The sequence below is a fragment of the Lycium ferocissimum genome, chromosome 1, assembly GCF_029784015.1.
Source record: "Lycium ferocissimum isolate CSIRO_LF1 chromosome 1, AGI_CSIRO_Lferr_CH_V1, whole genome shotgun sequence".
NCBI classification, from domain to species: Eukaryota; Viridiplantae; Streptophyta; class Magnoliopsida; order Solanales; family Solanaceae; genus Lycium; species Lycium ferocissimum.
The window spans coordinates 36,074,558-36,085,625 of NC_081342.1; positions in this window are offsets into that span (position 1 = coordinate 36,074,558).

The following is an 11,068-nucleotide window of genomic DNA, read 5'->3' on the forward strand; positions in this document are numbered from 1 at the left end:
AACCAATTTTGTTCACTAACAATTTAGGCAGCATCTCCCTATACATATAGCATCCCAGAATTGACTACGGCTACATTTGATAACAACCAAACCAATAGCAAGGCTACAACACCAACAATCAACTCAAAAATACATTCTAACTTTAATAGTCTTCCTTTTCTTCGTAATGTCACAACTCCTACTCCAACTTCGCACCTCTAAACTATTATTAACATTTTCATATTCATGCACTAACTCAAAACCATTCAAATGCAATTTGGAAGCATTTCACATTATTTTACAAAATATACAAAAATTCCATTAAACCATAATCTACCCAAAACCTCCAACTTTCAACACAAACATTCATAACACATTTTTATCTTCCAATTTCACTTACAAGTTAATCACCATTTGCATCTTACGACTTCATTTCCTCAATTACACAATTTATAATAAAATCACATGCTTTCCGACAACAACTCAACGACAAGTTTTTCATACTAACTTGAACTACTACTCTTTCATTTACATCACAAGATCACAACAACACAATTAACATAATAAATGAATCAAGTTCTTGTTCCTCCCTCACCTAGAACCACACGGCCACACTTCCATGCACACACAACACACAAATTTCATGCTTTTCTTTCATTTCCACATACTACAACATATATACAAGTCTTCCATAACATGAAAAGAATAAGATTCTCACCTTTTCTCAACTTTTCCACTTGCCACCAAGGTAGTCTCCTCGCTTAAATAATTATACCACGTTGAAGAGAATCTTGAACTTAGTAGGAATTCAACAAGAGATGAATATTTGGACCAAGAATTAAGCTCCAAAATTTTTTTTTTTCTTTCTCTTAGCTTCGGCCGAAAGGCCTTGTTGGTTTTTGCTCTCAAAAAATTTTCTTGAATCTTCTAAGTGAAGATGACTAATGGCCCCTTTTAGTTATAATGGTCACATGGATTTAATGACATGGGCTTGGACCACCTTCTTTAAATTGGGCCTCCTTTCTTCTTATTCATTTCTTTTGTTCCAAGCCCAATTATTAGTGACCAATTTTTGTAATTCATGAAACAAATTTTCAAAATCTCAATTTTTGCCCTTAGCCTTCCTCGACACTTCCACATTAATATTCTTCCATCAATAACTCATGTACTAAATAAAATCAATCATTACCTTATTTCTTACAAACCAAGATTATTTCCAATTTTCCCGAACACGCGGAAATACGGGATATAACAGTATTGAGAGACTAATGCAATTTACCCGTAAAAACATTTGTAAAGACGTAGCATGGACATATGACGACAATTTAGGCAAATTATGTTTAAGTAATTGAGCAATATGGAATCTGTCTCACAAAAGTATTTCTACAATCGGATTCATAATTCAAATACATATTAGGACGTACTCGAGTCATTAGAGCATCATTCTTTAATAACTATAATCATACGCCAAAGTTTCTTTTAACGTCATGCCAAATAAGTCGAATAGGACATTCAGAGGAGATCTTGGGGCTAGTGGGCCCACCTCGGTCAAGTCGAGATGGCATACGTAATTTTACAAACATTAGACCCTATGGAAGCATCCATGAAAGTTTCAGAGCAATCCGAGTTCGTTTGGGAAGGTTACGGAAGTTTTAACATCTTTCCAACGAACATAAGGAATATAGTTCAATTATCTTGAATGAATAGTACCAAAAATCAAACTCGGATTTCCGTGAGTGAATTGCCCCCCGAGACGCGAATCCAAGCCTAATACACCTAAGACATGCCAAAAGAAGGAAAGGGTGAGCTTTACATACCTTACGTGCGTCTCGCGCTCACTTAAACTCAAATCCGTTTCGCCGTGAGATCTACAAATGGTCACATTTACCAATTGTGAGTTATAGATTCTAAGAATTCAACTTAAATTCATATTTGTCTACCGAAATTTTGGCAGCACCTCCCTATACATATAGCATCCCCGAGACTTAGCTCGGCCCAATATGTCAACAACAACACCCTAGAAATCCAACAACACCAACAATTCATTACAAAATACATTATGACATGAATAGTCCTCTTTCCTACATAGTTCAACAACTTCCATTCCAACTTTCCATTATCAACTAATATCAACATTGTCCATATCCTTTAACTATTTCAAGGTTATTCAAACATATTTCAATGGCATTCCAAGCAACATTCATGAATTCAAGTATTCCCGCCGATTCCATATTCTATCCGAAACTCCTACAAATGCGGCAAAGCTACTAAGTCGCATTGTTTTCCTTTCAAACTCATCAACAACAACTATAATTCACATTTAGATTCTTACTTTCATAATTATATAAAAAAAAATCATATGAAAATCACATAATTTCTCATAATAACATACAACCAATTTCAATGCCATTTCGAATCGTTCAAGACTTATTTACGTCGTAAGCGTCATAACGACGCAACTAACACGCTAAATAAATTTCATTTCATCTCTCCCCTTCTTCAACATGGCACACGGCCACATACTCTCTCCACACACACACGCCATGCACACACACACCACAATTCCATACTTCTCATTCAATTCTAATCATTATAACATACAAACTTGTCCCATAACATAAAAGCATAGAAATCTTACCTTTTTCTTCAATTTTCAACTTCCCGCAAACGTGGTTCTTTCACTAAACCAATTGTACCACGTTGAAGAGCGTCTTGAGCTTGTTAGGAATTCAAGAAGAACAAGATTTTTGGATCGAAGTTGAAGACTTGGGAATTATTTTTTTTTTTCACTTTGTTCGGCCGAATGGCCCTTAACTCTCACTCTCTCTTTTGTTTTGTTTTCTTGAAACTTCTAATGGATGAACACATATATAAATAAGCCCCCCCCCCCCCCCTTAATTAATTAGTCACATGGATGAATTAAATTGTGGGTTTGGGCTAGGCCTCATGGCCGGCCACCCTTGTGCTTTGGGCCTAAATTTTTCTTCCTTTTTTTTTTAAGCCCAATTCATTATGAACCTCACTTTGTAATTCACGAAACTAATTTCCAAAATTCCAATTTTTCCCTTGGCCTTCTCCGATGTCTCCGCGCCAATATTTTTCATGAACAACATCGACATATTAACTAAAATCAAAATATTGACTTATGACCTACAAGTCACATTTATTTCAAAATTTCCGAATATGCAAAAACACGGGATATAACACAATGACTACTAAAATCAATAACACATGCGCTCAACATATCATCGAGCACCTGAATAGTCTGCTCAGACTGACCATCAGTATGAGGATGGAATGCGGTGATAAGGTCTAACTGAGTACCCAACACTGCCTGTAATATGCTCCAAAACTTGAAGGTGAATTGCGTACCTCGGTTGAAAATGATGGAAATAGGAACCCCATGCAATCACACTATATCTCGGATGTAAATCTTGGCCAACTTCTCTACATTATAAGTAATTTGAACCGCGATGACATGACCAGACTTAGTCAACCGATCAACAATAACCCAAACTGAATCAAACTTGCCCAGGATCTTCGGAAGACCCACAACGAAATCTATGTCAATCCGCTCCCACTTCTACTCGGGAATGGTCATCCTCTTAAGCATAGGTCTCTAGTGCTCATACTTGACTTGCTAGCGATTCCCACACTGAGCAACAAAATCTGTAATATCTCTCTTCATGCCACTCCACCAGTAGTGCTGCATTAAATCACGATACATCTTAGTCGCCCTTAGATGAATAGAATACCTGGAGCTATGAGCCTCCTCCAATATCTATCGAATCAGACCACCCATACGAGGAACGAACACACATCCCTTGATCTTCAGAATCCTCTTATATTCAAGAACGGCCTCCTTAGACTCACATCTCAAAACCTTATCGTGGAGCTTACTTAGCATCATAAAATTGCTGAGCCCTGATCTTCTCCAAGAGAGACGACATCACCTCAACGCATGCTAAAACTCTGCCCGAATCTGAAATATTAATACATACAAGACTGTTAGCCAGAGTTTGAACCTCCATGGCTAAAGGACAGTGCGAAGCAACCAACCAAGCTAAACTTCCCATACTCACTACCTTGCTACTCAAGGCATCAGCTACCACATTAGCTTTACCAGGATGTAAAGTATAGTGATATCATAATCCTTCAGCAGCTCCATCCACCTACACTACATAGAATTAAGATCCCTCTGACTGAACACGTGCCGAAGGCTGGGGTGATCGGTGTACACCTCACAATGGACCCTATATAGATAATGCCTCCAAATCTTCAATGCAAATAGTACCGCTACCAACTACAAATCATGAGTAGGGTAGTTCTTCTCATGGATATTCAATTGGCTAGAAGAATAGGCAATGACCTAGCCCTCTTACATCAAAATGGCGCCCAAACCAACACGGGACGCATCACCATAAATTGAGAAATCCTTACCCTCCACGAGTAATGCCAAAATAAGGGTTATGGTCAATAAAGTCTTGAGCTTTTGAAAGCTCTCTTCACAAGCATCGGACAGTTGGAAAGGAACCTCCTTCTGAGTTTATCTGGTCAGGTGAGAAGCAATAGAAGCAAACCCTTTTACGAACCAACGGTAGTAACTAGCCAAAGCTACGAAGCTACGAATCTCATTCATTGTAGTGGGTCTCGCCCTATCCCTAACAGCCTCAATCTTCTTAGGATCAACCATGATCCCTTTCTTTGACACCACGTGGCCCATGAATGCCACAGAATTAAGCCATAACTCATATTTTAAAAACTTAGCATAAAACTCTTTTTCTCTCAATAACCCAAGGACAATCCTCAAATGACGCTCATGCTACTTCCTACTATTCGAATACGCCATGATATCATCAATGAATGTTATGGCGAAGGAATCCAAGTATGGCTTAAAAATGCCATTCATCAAGTCCATGAAAGTTGCGGGGCATTTGTAAGCCCAAATGACATAACAAGGAACTCATAATGACTATAACGAGTCCTAAAGAAAGTCTTCGGAACATCCTTAGCCCGAATATTCAGCTGGTTATAGCCTGACCTCAAATCAATCTTCGAAAACACAGAAGCTCCCTGAAGCTAGTCGGACAAGTCATCGATGCGAGGAATAGGATACTTATTACGAATGGTAATCTTGTTCAACTGATGGTAATCTATGCACATCCTAATCATCCTATCTTTTTTCTTCACAAATAACACGGGAGTGCTCCAAGAGGAGATGCTCGATCTAATGAATCCCTTACTCAGAAGGTCCTGCAACTACTCCTTTAACTCTCTCAACTAGACAGGTGCCATCCTATATGGCGGAATGGAAATAGGGCAAGTAGCCAGCTCTAAAGGGATGCAAATATTAATGTCACGATCGGGTGGCATACCCAGCAAATGAGAAGGGATTACCTCCGCAAACTCGCATACAGTGGGCACGGACTCAAGGGGCAGAGAACCAACACTAGTATCACGAACATGGGCCAAGTAAGACAAACACCTCTTGTCAACTAATTTCCTCATGCGGAGATAAGAAATAATCTTTTTTGGAGCTGGACTTGGAGTACCCCTCCACTCAAGTCTAGGAATCCCAGGCATAGGTAAGGTGACAGTTGTCACGACCCAAATTAACTAAGTCACGCGGGCACATACTATTTCCTACCTTGGTAGACGAACCCTTTCCCATATCATCAATTCAAACCACAACAAAGTAAATAGAGCATAATAAGTAGAAGCCTGAGTCATAAATAATCATAAGTGCAGAATATAAATACAATCCCCAAGGAACTGGTCTGAGTCGTACAAGAGAAACTACAAGAATGTCTAATATATAAGTCTGAAAGTCAAATAAAAAGTCGCCTGAATGATGGAATATAAAGACAGGATAGATGAGCCTTCGAGCAGTGACTCGTCAAATGCTCACCCTAGACACTCGTTATTCAGGACTCAAAAATCAGCCTCGAGAAGAAAAAGCAGGACCTGTATCAAACTCTACACCCCGAAAAGGAGTGTAGCAAGGTAGCATCAGTATAAACAACAAGTACTGAGTAGGCATTATAGGCCGATAACAGTTAGTTAACATATATAAAGTAAGAGACTGAAGCATAGACATGCTCACAATCAAGTATACACACCACACAGTCCAAGAATAACAACTCAAGTACATAAGGATCAATACCCGAATCATAGCCTATAGTGAAGCACCTAAACATAAGTCTTGACAAGTTTTACCACAATTCCACAGAATAACCATAAACACTAGCACAGCCAATAATGTCACTCCGGATCCTAGAGTCCCAACCAAGGAGAAAGTCTCTACTCCTCGACTCTAATCAATTTCAAATATATATTAGTCAGGCACACGATAATCTCATATTAGTAGCCAACCAGGAAATCAATAATCACGAACACAGTATGGTACAATAAATAACCACTACTAGAAATCAAACGTATGAGTGAATGAAATATGAATGCAATGCAGTGCTATGCACTAATACACACACTATTCGGGCAGACGATGTCTATGATCGACAGTCATGACCCACAAGGAACCCGCAAAGTTCATTTACCTGTTGCGGCGCACAACCCGATCCAAGTCAGTGTTACGGAAAGTACAACCCGATCGCAGTCAGTGTTGCGGAACGTGCAACTCGATCCCAGTTAGTATTGCGATACGTGCAACCCGATCCAATTTATGTATATATGTGTGTGTATGTATATGTGCATGTTGCGGCTCGCAACCCGATCCATATATATAAGTATGAATGCATGCATGATATCAATGCCAACAAAAGTATATCAATGACAACCATGCCACACCTGGACGTATCCCAATTTCTATTCCTTCCTCTTCACAAGTCAATAACCAATCCGAGAGATAGGGGTTCATAATCATGAATAAGTCACTGAGTATTCATATCAGGGTATCATGAAAGATGAGATTGAGTACACTACATAATATCAATGAATGAAGACAAACATATCTAATCAATCGTGCCCCACATGGACACATATCTCAATCACAATATCAATATCATAACCTTACTTTCCCTTTCTACAATCTCAACGATGATAAATACGTTCTCTAAATCATAAGGCCGTCACTAAGCATCAATTCTAGAATCAATTATGTAGCGACAAGCCAACAAATCATAATAAGGCAACCACTTAATAGAACACAATAAGGCGACAAGCCATAGTAAACAACAATACTAACCTAAGAATCCATCCCAAATTCATACCCGTAGGCGTAACATGCGGTCTTCGACAAACACTAACTCTACATATGCTTTACTAATCGAAGTCTAACCATAAGGTAAGTCGTAACCTACCTGGAATGCTAAACAGGAGCCAAAAGCAACCACACCTTTGCCTTGCCCTTTCGTAGCATCTCCGAATACTCAAAGTCTAATCATATTTGAGTTCTACATTAGAAATCGAGAAGAACAATACCCATAATGCTGTACTTCTAATTTAGGTCAATTCCAACCTATGGAAATTGGGAAAACAGGCCCACAAGGGCAAAACAGGAAATTCTAAGGTGGAATATGCAATTCAAGTCTAGATGATCAAAACCCACTAATCAATTTCTAGATTAACTCAAGATTAAGAGAAATTCGGATTTAAAGTGAAACCCCCAATTTTGGGTATGAACCCTAACTTTCCAATCCACAAATTAACCTCTAATAATGGAAGATATAAGCTCAACAACATTAATATAATCAATTTCATGCTTAACTTAGCTAAATTCACCAATTATAACTCATTAAGAAAGGCTTAAACCCATTTAATGAAGAAACAATTGAAACCCATTTTCTATCTCAAGTTTCATGAATTTCTACCATGGATAAATGATTAAGAAGGGAAAGTAATAAATTCTAAGGCCAAGGATCTTACCTCTATGAAGAATCTTGTCAAAATCTCTCAAATTTCCTTAATATGCTAAAGAAATGAAGTGATAAGGGTTTTTAACTTAAGAAAAAGAGAAAAATCTGCCCGTCAATGGCTATGACGGTCCTAGAATGGCTACGGCGGTAAGGAGGACGGCTACAGCTATCACGACCCAACCCCGTAGGCCGCGACTAGTGCCCCAGCTGGGCACCCATACACACCTGTTAACCATAATCAGCGTACAAACAGCTTATACATATACAAATGTCGACGTTCGATCATAGTGGCATAACCAGATCTTATACATACAGAATAGTAATACGTCGCCCCAAAATTGTCACAAATATATATACATATCGCTGTCACAACTTTCAGCAAATAATATCACACATAGGCCGGTAAGGCAATCATAGTATAGGGGGACGTCCAAATCACAAATCACACAGACACCACTGAACAGTGATTACCCACAACCCACACAAATGTCTACAAACCTCTAAGAGTAACAACAGAATCATATGACGGGACAGGGCCCCGCCATACCCATGAATAGCCATATACATATGCATCGGAAGAGTCTGTACCAAAACATAGGCTCCGGAACAAGGGAGCACTCCAAATAGCTGAATGGAAATCCTAAGCTGGCAGATCTCTACACTAGTATCTGTACCTGCGGGCATGAAACGCATTTCGAAGAGAGGGGTCGGTACGAAATATGTCGAGTATGCAAAGCATGAAATATAGTAAACGGGATCATAATCGGAACAAGAAGTACGTAAAATAAATGCAAAATCCAGAATACCCAAATACTTACTCATCAAAACACAAATCATGCATGGGGGCTCAGGGAATATGGTCGCCCGCCCGTCATTGGAGCCATAACACATCATACTCCGGAAGGTTTCAAATCTCCGTAACCCGACATATCACATAACACATCATAACGCCATAACACATCATAACACCAGAATATACACGGTACTCGGCCCTCTAGCGAGGGGCTCGGCGAACCGGAACACATCATACTCCGGAATATAGCATAGTGCGCACGATAACATAACCGGCCCGGGACTCGGCGAAAGATGTAACAACCATATGCACGAGCAGAGTCGTGAGGAACTATATGCAGTTTAAAACATTTTAAAAAACTCCATAAAATAGTCAAACGAACTATCATTTAAAACCAAGAGAATAGTCAAATCAAGTTTCCCCCGAATGTCACTCGGGAACATATCAAATATAACTTTAGAAATTATGGATACGTTTCAAAACCATATGAAGTAGCTTATGAAAATCGAGAACATAATCATCATTACAGACTCGATAGGTAAGTAAGTAATCGACGCTCGAGGGTTAAGACGATAGTCATACTAAGTTCTTTCAAAAGTCGTTAGAGCTATACAAAGGAAAGTCGCGGGACCCACGGACGAGCGTCAACCCAATCCGAGCCCGCCTATGGAAGGTATAGTCATTATACGCTACAGAGCCTTCCACAAGCATATCGAGGAGATGGGCTTGTCTACGAAAGTTACGGCTCTTTTCGACATAGAACCTTTTAGAACAAAACTTTTATGCAAACTTTGAAATCCAATCATACCAAAGACATAAGGACCATTATTCTAGTACATTACAAATGTCAACATTAAGAAGTGAATAAGAATCGTAGACATGCTCGGATCGCAAGAATAGAGTTACCCCGAGGCTCGTAGCGTAGCCTACTTACAACTAAGACATGCCAAAAGAAAGAAAGGTTAGGCTTTACATACCTCGTCCGCTATCTAAGCTAATCCGAACTCAAGTCTCGGCTTCTCAAGATCTACAACAACATCGTTAAACACCAAACATTAGTCATAAGCATTTAGAAATCCAATTCTAAGCTAGCACTTTATTTACAGAAATTTGGGCAGCATTTCCCCTGTAAATTCAACAACCCCTAGAATTCAACTCGGCCAAATCGTCAACAACAATACCAACAACCATACTAACAATATCAACAAGTCATTCAAAACGCATTCTAACGTTAGTAACTCTTTTCTACATACTTCGACAACATTTCATTTATATTCAAATCAACCGCATACAATCATACCAATACCAATGGTCACACATTCAAGTACTAATCCGAGATCATTCAAACAAGATTCAAGAACACTTCAAACAATCCGCACAACATTCCACACGGCCCAACCAACTTACAACCTCACCCGAAACCTTCCAATTTCCATAGGAACGACAACAACACATTTCTTTTTTCCAAATTCCTAAACCACATCAATAATCCACATATTAACAACATTATTCTCCTAAATACAAGAAACCATATTGAAATCACATTAGCTCCTAAAACAGCCCATAAACGATTACAACTATAACTTGAATCATTAAATCTTCATTCTTACCATGGAATCCAAAACAACAACAACCAAAAATACTAAGTAAAATTTTGTTCATCATAGTCTACCAAAAACAGCCCTCACGGCCACACTCCAACATGCAAAGTTTCATGAATTTCATCCATTTCTACACTCTACAACACACATAAACCATCCATAACTTATGAAAAGAAGATTAAACCTTACCTTTTCCACTTTGTTCTTCAACTTGGCTAGGGTTGTGCTTGCAAGAATAAAGGCTTTGCTTGCTCCAACAACTACTCCATGTTGATAAGGACCTTCCAATGAGTTGAAAACCTAGAAGAAATAATTTTTTTGTGATCAATTTCCATGGAACCATTCGGCCAGCTCTTGGCCGAATTGCTCTCCTCTCTTTTTCTCCATGTTTCTCCAAGCTTCTAAGGAGGAAAAGATGACTACTAGTCTTGCTTGGTCATCTATTATGAACATATATTATTCATCCATGTGTACCATGGCCCACACATGGCTTGGATGAATTTAATTTGGCCAAGCCATGGGTGGTACCCCACTTATGTGCCACATGGCCAACTTGGCATTATTTCATGAAATAATAGTTTTCCATAATTCACTTTTAACCTCAAATTTTCCTTAATATTCCATACCAATAAAATCATAAGCAACTTATTCCATAACACAAAATCGAAGGTCAAAATTCTCAACCTCGTATCCCGGAATAGTCTTGTCCTTAACTTTTCATGATTAGCTCGGAATGTCCCCATGTATAAGATACGGGATATAACATCCTCCCCCCCTTTAAAACATTCGTCCTCGAATGTTAAACTAATCCGACAGGGTCTTAT